The sequence below is a fragment of the Ornithorhynchus anatinus genome, chromosome 4, assembly GCF_004115215.2.
Source record: "Ornithorhynchus anatinus isolate Pmale09 chromosome 4, mOrnAna1.pri.v4, whole genome shotgun sequence".
Taxonomy (NCBI): Eukaryota; Metazoa; Chordata; class Mammalia; order Monotremata; family Ornithorhynchidae; genus Ornithorhynchus; species Ornithorhynchus anatinus.
Window position 1 is genome coordinate 84932590 of NC_041731.1, and position 12022 is coordinate 84944611.

A 12022-nucleotide genomic window follows, 5' to 3' on the forward strand; every position below is an offset into this window, starting at 1 on the left:
ACACATTAAATAATAATGAGGTGAGAGCTTACAGTCTAGATAGGGGGACAGACATAAATATGAATAAATAAATAAATTACAGATAAATTACAAAATTACATAAGTGTGTGGGAAGTCCCTACCCATACTGGGTTTGGGAAAGAAAAGACTAAGGGGATATAGTGTTACTCTTCAAAACTCCTACTTCAATTCCCCCTCTACATAATCTATAGCTTATTAAAGTTTTGGTCACATCCCTGTAGAGTTCTGTCCCTCCAAGTGACTGAAGCTAAACAGCTATAGGGTAATCAGAGGGGATAACTGGCTTTTGGTTTACTTAAATTGGAATGGGACAGGACTGAAAAGGCAGGAGAAATATGATGATCAATAGCCATACATGCAAAGACAGAAAACAGAGGGAGAAAAAAGGAGAAAAACTGAGGAAATGAAGGCAATAAACTGAGGAGTGATGCCAACAGAGGGGACAGAAAGGGGAGCCCAAGGGAAGAGAGGGTAATGGGTGTCTTGGCTAATACACCCACCCACACACCACCCCCACTCCACCACCACACACTCACTCAAACACTCCTACTCTCCTGGAGTCCTTACAGCCAAAGCATGGTTTAACAGCTGAATATTTTTTCCTTGTGACCTGACAGCAGAATGGACAGGTAAGAGCTCTTTATGCAAAGAGAGACCTTGGAATAGAGCAAAATGAAATTTAATGAAATTCAAGCTTTCGAGGCTGCTGTCTCATTTGGCCAGTGCCCCACACCTGAGAGTTCAGTGGTAGGATAGCCTGATTCCGCCTTCAAGGCTGATAACTGTAAACAGCTAGTTTCCTCCACCACTGTAGTGATGCTTTATCCTCAGTTTGAGTGATTCACCATTTTAGTCTACCTTTTGAGAGTTCTTTCAATTAGGATGATCGGTCTGTATTAATATTATTATTATGCCATTTGTTAAGCACTTACTATGAACCAAGCACTGTTCTAAGTGCTGGGTAGATACAAGGTAATCAGGTTGTCCCATGTGGGGTTCACAGTCTCAATCCCATTTTAAAGATGAGGTAACTGAGGCACAAAGAGGTTACGTGACTTACTTAAGGTCACACGGCAGACAAGTGATGGAACCAGGATTAGAACCCACGACCTCTGGCTTCCAAATCCGTGCTCTTGCCACTAGGTCATGCTGCTCCTCTAATCAGCATATGCTGATAATGAATTCCCAGGGGCAGGAAGCCATAAACAATTATATGTGTCCTAAGGGGTGAAACTCCTGAAGGTATACTGGGACTTCACCCCAATAGGCAAGAGATCCTGAATTCAATTGTATATTAGAACAGTGAGTGCTTGGCACATAGTAAGCACTTAAATATCATCTTTATTATTATTTATGTGCCTAAATATACTCATATTTTTACAATAGGTATTGTAAGCTCACTGACTGGAGGAAAATTTATTTAATTAAATCCCTACCTGCACAGGCATTCTAATCTTGTAAAAGCAACTGCAGATTATTTTCTCCCAATTACTTCTTTGCAGTCTCACACTTAACCAACTGAGAAATAACTTCCAGTGAAGTCCATACTTCACAATAAAATATGTTAACCATTTTCTTGAGAGAGGTGTTTCCCTCCAAAATAATTTATCAACTCTTCTAAAATGATAGCACCAGGCCTCTAGCTTTTTCTTTTTTCTTATTCCAATAAGGCCCTGAAAAAATAAAAGGTCAGTTAGGGTCATTACCTTTATGCCTCAGTTGCAGATGCCTTGCAGCTAACAAGGTGGTTTCAAGTACCGCTGAGGGAAGGGAACATATTAGGACCATCAAATCAAAGATGAAGCTCAACCTGTGAAGCTATCTAAATGCAACTGTGAATTTTTCCTTCCACAACATACATCAATTTCACCATAGTCAATTACACACACACACACACACACAATAAACCCACACACGTTCAATCAAGCCTTTGAGGATCCCTAGACTGTAACCTGATTGTTGGCAGGGAATAAGTCTACCAACTCTATCATTCTAAACTCTCCCTGGAGCTTAATACAGTGCTCTGTAAACAGTAAGTGCTCAATAAATACCAGTGATTGATTAAAAGTTAACCTAGACATTCACTGGTTGCTTTCAGGAATGTCTCTTCCAGGAACGTATCAGGTTGCCACTTGAACTGTCGGCCTCAGACAAACACTGATTTCTCATGAAAGACCGATTTGGTGCCTCAAAATTAAACTTGATTAAGAATAATTGTCCTAATAATTGCGGCATTTATTAAGCACCTAATATATGCCAAACACTTTACTAAACATGGACAAGATACAAGATAAGCAAGTCCCATATGATGATGAGGATGTTATTTGTTAAGCACTTACTATGTGCCAAGCACTGTTCTAAGCACTGGGGTAGATACAAAGTGATCAGGTTGTCCCACGTGGGGCTCACCGTCTCAATCCCCATTTTATAGATGGAGGTAACTGAGGCACAGAGAAGTTAAATGACTTGTCCAAGGTTACACAGCTGACAAGTGGCAAAGGCAGGATTAGAACCCATGACCTCACAGTATGAGGCTCACAGTCTAAGGAGGAGTGACCACAGTTATTGAATCCCCATTTTGCAGATGAAGGAACTAAGGCACCAGGAAGATGAGTGGTTTGCCCAAGATAACACAGCAGGTCAGTGACAGAGATGGAATTAGAACCCAGTTTCTCTGATTTCCAGGCCCTTGCTCTTTCCACTTCACTACCCCAATAATGAGGATAATATGAATTTAAATATAAGCATGCATACAATCCAGAAGTACTCCCAGCTCCATGTCCTTTTATGCCCCAGGATTCTAGGTGGCCTCGTAAACTTTTATAAACTCATTTTACGTGTTCCCATCCCCTTTTGTGAAATCCTCCTTTGTCTCTTGCCTAGAGGCTCCCATAGAGCCTTAAGTGGTCAACCCTATGGCTTTCCTGATGCTTGTATTACCCTCAGACCATGTGCCCTGTTCCTCAAATTCTTCTTCCTGTTTTCTAAGGGATTATCTCTTCTCCAGATTGTTCTTGCCTCCATCAATCCTCAGTCTTTTTTAAATAATTATGCAGGTGAGAGCCTATAAGAGGGCTCTCTATTATTTCTAGAGAAATCAGCATAGCTTGTAGCCAGGTTTCAAGACAGTTCCCCTGGGCCAGACCCACTCAGGGGTGGCCGGATTTTGCCACACACTAGCACAAGTCACTATCCTTTCACTGGAGCTAACTGGATGTTTGTTGCCTATGGTTTCCACTTTCCCTGCTTCCTGGTCAGTCACCTGCTGAGTCCCGAGTGAGAATTTGATGGTTTCCCAGGGTGGTGATAATGCCGTGGGCCGGGATCCAAGCAAAGATGCTCATAAGGAAATCCTGACTACAATTGTATATTTGCTATGCATCTGAATGCAATTTTATACTTGCTACAAGTGTTATCGACTGGAGGAACATTTCCTCAAAGTATGTCATGTTCTAGGTGAGGAGGGCCCCTATTTCCTTAAAGTAATAATAATAATAATAATAAAGTTGGTATTTGTTAAGCATTTACTATGGACCAAGCACTGTTCTAAGCACTGGAGTAGATACAAGGTAATCAGGTCATCCTACGTAGGGCTCACAGTGTTCATTCCCATTTTACAGATGAGGTAACTGAGGCACAGAGAAGTGAAGTGACTTGCCCAAGGTCACACAACTGACAAGTAGCAAATCCGGGATTAGAACCCATGACCTCTTACTCCCAAGCCCTTGCTCTTTCCACTAAGCCACTCTGCTTCTCTAAGTGACCAGAAAACCTGGGTATGGTAGTCGTCCTTGGGGTCAGAACCCTAGGCCTTATACTACAGAGGATCCTCTCTATGCTACTCCCGGGCCCCTTGATCTTTAGCCCCAACACTGACCATGGTGTCGTCCACGCACTCTATCAATTTCCCATATTCTTAACTTCTATTTTCTCCCACTACACCTCAGCTCTCATAGTTCACAACTCTGAAGCCATTCTACTTTCTGGGCTTTGTTCTTCTCTCTCTCTCTCTCTCTCTCTCTCTCTCTCTCTCTCTCTATCTCTCATTGCCTTAAAATGGAGCATCATAAAGAACATGACTCGTGCTTCTGTTTTACTTTTCTGAGAGCTTAACACAAGGCATTTCAGTCAGTAATACATTCCTTATACGCTATCCTTCATGGAACATATTACTTCCATTTTTGTAGGCTAAAAGACAAGTTTTGTGTCTGTTTTATAAATTTATAGCATCATAAACTTCTGTATTCTGGTGGATAACACTGTCATCTGACTTTTGCTGGAACATTTTCATGGTTTACAATGTTTTCCTTTATATTTGCTCATAGTGGTTCACTAGTTCTGCTAGAGTACATCACTGCCTTCTTTCCCTGGTGTTAGCACATTTTGAAGAGCACCACCTTGCAAATCAGGAGACCCGGCTTCTAGTCCTGGTTCTGCCTGTAGCTGCCTAGAATGGGCAAAATCCACACATTCACTTCACAGAACACTTCCCAGTGTCCTTCAACCTTACCCACCTACTCCCTTGTTACAGTCTTTGCTGACTTCTATTTTTAACCACTCAATCTCCAATGGCTCCTTCCCCTCTGCCTTCAAACATGCCCACATCTCCCCCATCCAAAAAAAAACTGCTCTTGACCCCACTTCCCCTTTCAGTTATCGCCCAATCTCCCTACTACCCTTCCTTTCCAAAATCCTAGAACGAGTCGTCTACAATCGATGCTTAGAATTCCTTAACTCCCATTCTCTCCTGGACCCCCTCCAATCTGGCTTCCAACCCCTCCACTCTACCGAGACTGCTCTAAGGTCACCCATGACCTCCTTCTTGCCAAATCCAATGGCTCCTACTCCATTCTAATCCTCCTTGACCTCTCTGCTGCCTTCGACGCTGTCGACCAACCCCTCCTCCTCCACACCTTATCTCACCTTGGCTTCACGGACTCTGTCCTCTCCTGGTTCTCCTCTTATCTCTCTGGCCGGTGATTCTCGGTTTCCTTCGCAGGTGCCTCCTCCCCCTCCCATCCTTTAACTGTTGGAGTTCCTCAAGGGTCAGTTCTTGGCCCTCTTCTGTTCTTCATTTACACTCACTCCCTTGGTGAACTCATTTGCTCTCACGGCTTTGACTACCATCTCAGAGAAGCAGCGTGGCGCAGTGGAAAGAGCGCGGGCTTTCGAGTCAGGGCTCATGAGTTCGAATCCCAGCTCTGCCACCTGTCAGCTGTGTGACTGTGGGCAAGTCACTTAACTTCTCTGTGCCTCAGTTCCCTCATCTGTAAAATGGGGATTATGACTGTGAGCCCCACGTGGGACAACCTGCTTCCCCTGTGTCTACCCCAGCGCTTAGAACAGTGCTCGGCACATAGTAAGTGCTTAACAAATACCAACATTATTATTATTATTATTACGCAGACGACACGCAGATCTACATCTCTGCCCCGTCCTCTCCCCCTCCCTTCAGGCTCGCCTCTCCTCCTGCCTCCAGGATGTCTCCACCCGGATGTCGGCCCGCCACCTAAAACTCAACATGAGCAAGACTGAGCTCCTCATCTTCCCTCCCAAGCCCGGTCTTCTCCCAGACTTCCCTATCACCATGGATGGCACGACCATCCTTTCCATCTCTCAGGCCCGCAATCTCGTTGTCATCTTTGACTCGTCTCTCTCGTTCACCCCACACATCCTATCCATTACCAAGACCTGCCGGTTTCACCTTTACAATACTGCCAAGATCCGCCCTTTCCTCTCCACCCAAACGGCTACCTTACTGCTACAGGCTCTCGTTATATCCCAGCTAGACTACTGTGTCAGCCTTCTCTCTGATCTCCCTTCCTCCTCTCTCGCCCCGCTCCAGTCTATTCTTCACTCCGCTGCCCGGCTCATCTTCCTGCAAAAACGATCTGGGCATGTCACTCCCCTTCTTAAACACCTCCAGTGGTTGCCTATCAACCTCCTCTCCAAACAAAAACTCCTCACTCTAGGCTTCAAGGCTCTACATCACCTGGCCCCTTCCTACCTCTCCTCCCTTCTCTCTTTCTACCACCCACCCCGCACGCTCCGCTCCTCTGCCGCCCACCTCCTCACCGTCCCTCGGTCTCGCCTATCCCGCCGTCGACCCCCGGGCCACGTCCTCCCGCGGTCCCGGAACGCCCTCCCTCCTCACCTCCGCCAAACTGATTCTCTTCCCCTCTTCAAAACCCTATTTAAAACTCACCTCCTCCAAGAGGCCTTCCCAGACTGAGCTCCCCTTCTCCCTCTACTCCCTCTACCGCCCCCCTTCACCTCTCCACAACTTAACCCTCTTTTCCCCCCATTTCCCTCTACTCCCCCCCCTCCCTTCCCATCCCCTCAACACTGTATTCGTCTGCTCAACTGTATATATTTTCATTACCCTATTCATTTTATTAATGAAATGTACATAGCCTTGATTCTATTTAGTTGCTATTGTTTTTACGAGATGTTCTTCCCCTTGACTCTATTTATTGCTATTGTTCTTGTCTGCCTGTGTCTCCCGATTAGACTGTAAGCCCGTCAAATGGCAGGGACTGTCTCTATCTGTTGCCGACTTGTTCATTCCAAGTGCTTAATACAGTGCTCTGCACATAGTAAGTGCTCAATAAATACTATTGAATGAATGAATGAACATTAAACATGATTGGTAGGTACAGGAGAGTTCAAGTGGTACTGGGCAAATCTGTAGGACTAATTCATACCTCAGTGCAGGTGCTTGGTCCTGACTTTTCAGGATTGAGGTTCATCCATCATTTCTGACAGGAATGCCACCATCTTCTAGAAAAAGATTTTCTTGGTTAACCTGGAGTGGCAGTGCTTTATCCTCGACAGTAAACTAGATATTTTGGGCACTGACTCACCAAGCTCCAAAAGGAAACAAACTCTATGGATACACTGCAGAACAACTGCAGATGGAAAACGGAGCGCTCTGGAAGAGATGTGCCCATGGAGTAGCTATGAGTCGGTGACAACTTGACAGCATAAGATGAGACAAGACAAGAAGTGGTTGGATCAATGATTCAGTACAGAAATCCAGCTAAGGAAAAATAACAGAACACCTCCGGAACACCTTTATTGGATTTTAAACTCCAGAAATCTAAACATAGGACTGGCCATTTCCCAAGCCACTCACCTCCAGCCTTTCCTCTTCAGTGACACTTCAAGGAGATGCAGTATCCCAGGGATTTCCTCAATCCCATCTTCCCATACTAATTTGGGATTGTGAGAGGAGCAGGTATTTCCTAGCAGCTTTGGGGTTATATACCATTCTGCCCTGTCTCTAAGATCCCCCCAAAGCTTTCTCTGCCTCCGTTCCTTCCCCCATCATAACTTTATCACTCTCTATATTACCACACCTCTGCATCAAACAGAAACTCCTTACCATTGGCATTAAAGGATTCAGTGAGCATAGGCTCCCTCCTACCTTACCTCACTGATCTGCTACAGCCCAGTCTGCAAACTTCTCTCATCTAGTTCCAGCTTGCTTGCTCACTGTGCCTCCATCTCATCTATCTCACTGCCAACCCCTTTCTCACATCCTCCCTTAAGCCTGGAACTCCTTCCTCCTCCATAGAGAGAAGCAGCATGACTTAGTGGAAAGAACATAGACTTGGGAGTTAGAGGACGTGGGTTCTGATCTCTCCTCTGCCACTCATCTGATTTGCGACCTTGGGCAAGCCACTTAACTTCTCTGTGCCTCAGTTACCTCATCTTTAAAATGGGGATTAAGACTGTGTGCTCCATGTGGGACAACCTGATTACCTTGTATCTACCCCACCACTTAGAAAAGTGCTTGGTACATAATAAGTGCTTAACAAATAACATTATTATTATATTCCAAACGAGCAGTCACCCCAATTTCAAAGCTTTATTAAGTTAACATCTCCAAGAGGATTTTCTTCATTAAACCCTTTTTTCTCTACTTCCTCTCCCTTCTTTGTTGTCTACGTATTTAGATCTGTACCCTTTGGACACTTGGTATTTACCTTTCCCTCAGCCCTACAGCACCTACATACATAGCTGAAATTCATTTAACATATTTGTATTTATTCATTCTTTCAAATTTATTGAGCACTTGGGAGACTACAATATAAAGAGAAACAGACACAATGGGCTTACAGCATAGAGGAGGAAAGACAGACATTGATACAAATAAATTATAGATATGTACATAAATGCTGTGGGGCTGGGTAGGGGGGATGATCAAAGGGGGCAAGTCAGAATGATGCTGAAGGGAGTGGGAGAAGAGGAAAGGGTGGCTTAGGAAAGTTCTCTTAGAGGAGATATGCCCTCTATAAAGGCTTTGAAAAAGGGGAGAGTAATTGTCCGTTAGATTTGAGGAGGGAGGGTGTTCCAGGCCAGAGGCAGCATGTGGGTGAGGGGTTGGCGATAAGATAGACGAGATCAAGGGACAGTGAGAAATTTGGCATTAGAGGTCTGAAGCGTGCAGGCTGGCTTGTAGTAGAGAAGCAGCGTGGCTCCGTGGAAAGAGCACGGGCTTTGGAGTCAGGGCTCATGAGTTCGAATCCCAGCTCTGCCACTTGTCGGCTGTGTGACTGTGGGCAAGTCACTTAACTTCTCTGTGCCTCAGTTCCCTCATCTGTAAAATGGGGATTAAGACTGTGAGCCCCACGTGGGACAACCTGATTCCCCTATGTCTACCCCAGCGCTTAGAACAGTGCTCGGCACATAGTAAGCGCTTAACAAATACCAACATTATTATTATTATTATTATTAGTAGGAGAATAGTGAGGTGAGGTAGGTGGGTAGGGCAAGGTGATTGAATGTTGTAAATCCAGTGATGAGGAGATTTTGTTCGATGTGGAGGAGGACGGGTAACCATGGGAGTATCTTGAGGAGTGGAGAAACATGTCCTGAGTGTTTTTGTAGAAAAATGAACCTGGCACAGAGTGGACTGTGGACTGGAGTGGGGAGAGGCAGAAGGCTGGGAGATCAGCAAGGAGACTTGATGCAGTAATACAGGCAGGACAGGATGAGTGATTGTATTAACGTGGTAGCAGTTTGGATGGAGAGGAAAGGGCAGATTTTAGCGATGTTGTGAAGGTGGAACTGACAGGATTTAGCGATGGATTGAATATGTGGGTTGAATGAGAAAGAGGAGTCCAGGATAACAGCAAAATAACAGGCTTGTGAGTCAGAAAGGATGGTGGTGCCATCTACAGTGTTGAGAAAGTCAGTTATATTAATGTCTGTCTCCTCCTCTAGACTGTAGGCTCAGTGTGGGAAGGGAATGGTTCTACCATTGCTGTTGTACTGTGTTGACTTAGTACAGTGCTCTGCATGCAATAAACCATCAATACGCAGTTTGATGTCTGTCTCCCCCCTTCTAGACTGTGAGTACGTTGTTAGGTAGGGATTGTCTCTATCTGTTGCCGAATTGTACTTTCCAAGTGCTTAATACAGTGCTCTGCACACAGTAAGTGCTTAATAAATATGAATGAATGAACACCATTGACTGACTCTAGATGCTTCCCTGACTCTTGTCAATACAGCTGGTAAGTCCCATAGAGTTGCTACAGGTGGGAGACAGGCTACAGAGGTAGAAGCAGAGAGGGAGAATCCTTTAGACTGTAAGCTTCTTGTGGGCAGGGATCACATCTACCAACTCTATAATATTGTACTTTCCTAAGCACATAGTAAGTGCAAAATAAATACTACCAACTGACAGAATCTCATCTTCTAGCTCTTCTTCTAGATGTTTCCCCACTCATCTTTAGGGATTTTGTCTTCCTTCACGGACAGAATTTCAACCACTACCCTTAATTCAGTGTTTTGCATACAGTAAGCTCTCAGTAAATACCACTGATTGGTTGAAATTCTTAAACAGAGCTTGCCCCGGGATATTCCCCTCCCTTTCCATGCTCAGGGAACTGAATGAATGTAGGACTTGTGGTTTTGGAAACACAGTTTCTCAAATTCCAATTAATGTTTTATTTTTCTTTCTAATTTTGTCTCAATAATAGTAATGGTATTTGTGAAGCACTTACTATGTGCCAAGGACTGTTCTAAGGGCTGGAGGAGATAAAAGATAATCAGGTTATCTCACATGGGGCTCATAATTCTTAATCTCCATTTTGCAAATGAGGTAACTGAGGCACAGAGAAATTAAGTTATTTACCCAAGGTCACACAGCAGACAAGTGGCAGAGCCAGGATTAGAACCCATGTCCTCTGACTCCCCAGCCCATGTTCTTGCCACTAGGTCACACTACTTCAATTACTTTTCCCCCTCCTACCTGACTGCACTGGTTTCCTACTACAAACACAACCTGCACACTTCACTCCTCCAAAGCCAACCTATTCACTAAAACTCCATCTCTATCTGGCCACTGTCTGGCCTCTGGTTTGGAACACCCTCCACCTTCATATCTGACAGACCATCATTCACCTCACCTTCAAAGCCTTACTAAAATCACATCGTGGCTCAGTGGAAAGAGCCCAGGCTTAGGAGTCAGAGGTCATGGGTTCTAATTTCGGCTTCGCCACCTGTCAGCTGCGTGACTTTGGGCAAGTCACTTCTTGGTGCCTCAGTTCCCTCATCTGTAAAATGGGGATTAAGACTGTGAGCCCCACGTGGGACAACCTGATGACCTTGTATCTACCCCGGCGCTTAGAACAGTGCTTGGCATATAGTAAGCACTTAACAAATACCAACATTATTATCTCCTTCACATCTCCTCCAAGAAGTATTCCCCAACTAAGCCCTCATTTCCCTTACTCCTACTCTCCGCTGCATTGCTGGTCCACTTGGATTTGTGCTCAGTCATAGTTATTGAGCACTTACTGTGTGCAGAACACTGTACGAAGAGTTTGGAAAGTACAATTAGGCAAAAAAAAGAGACAATCCCTGCCCAACAACAGGCTCACAGTCTAGAAGGGGGTAGGCAGACATCAAAACAAGTAAACAGGCATCAATAGCAACAATATAAATAGAATTATAGATATACACTCACCCCGATTAGGCTGTGAGCCCATCATTAGGCAGGGATTATAATAATAATAATGTTGGTATTTGTTAAGCGCTTACTATGTGCCGAGCATTGTTCTAAGCGCTGGGGTAGACACAGGGGAATCAGGTTGTCCCACGTGGGGCTCACAGTCTTAATCCCCATTTTACAGATGAGGGAACTGAGGCACCAAGAAGTTAAGTGACTTGCTCAAAGTCACACAGCTGGCAAATGGCAGAGCCAGGGTTTGAACACATGACATAGATTATCTCTATCTGTTCCCGACTTGTACATTCCAAGGACTTAGTACAGTGCTCTTTACATAGTAAGCACTCAATAAATACTACTGAATGAATTAATAAAATAGAGTAATACGTATGTACATATATGCACAAGTGCTGTGGGGTGGGAAGGAGGGGTAGTCAGGGTGATGGGGAGGGGAGGAGCAGAGAAAAGGGGGTTTAGTCTGGGAAGGCCTCTTGGAGGAGGTGAGCTTTCAGTAGGGGTTTGAAGGGGGGGAAGTGTGCTAGTTTGGCAGATTTGAGGTGGGAGAGCATTCCAGGCCAGAGGTAGGAAATGGGCCAGGGGTAGATGACGGGATAGGCGGGAATGAGGCCCAGTGAGGAGGTTAGCACCAGAGGAGTGAAGTGTGCAGGCCTGATTCTAGAAAGAGAGAAGTGAGGTGAGGTGGGGGGGTGGGGGCAAAGTGATGGAGAGCACTGAAGCCATTAGTGAGGAGTTTTTGCTTGATACAGGTTGATAGGCAATGACGGGAGATTTTTGAGTAGCCGAGTGACATCTCCAAAGCATTTCTGTAGAAAGATAATCTGGGCAGCATCTTTTAAGCACTTGATATTCACCCTTCCCTAAGCCCCACAGCACTTATGTACATAACTGTAATTTATTTTAATGTCTACCTTCCCTTCTAAAATGTAAGCTCCTTCTAGACAGGGAATGTATCTTCTAGGTCTGCTATATTGCAGGCTCCAAGCCCTCAGTACAGTGCTCTGCACACTGAAAGCACTCAATGAA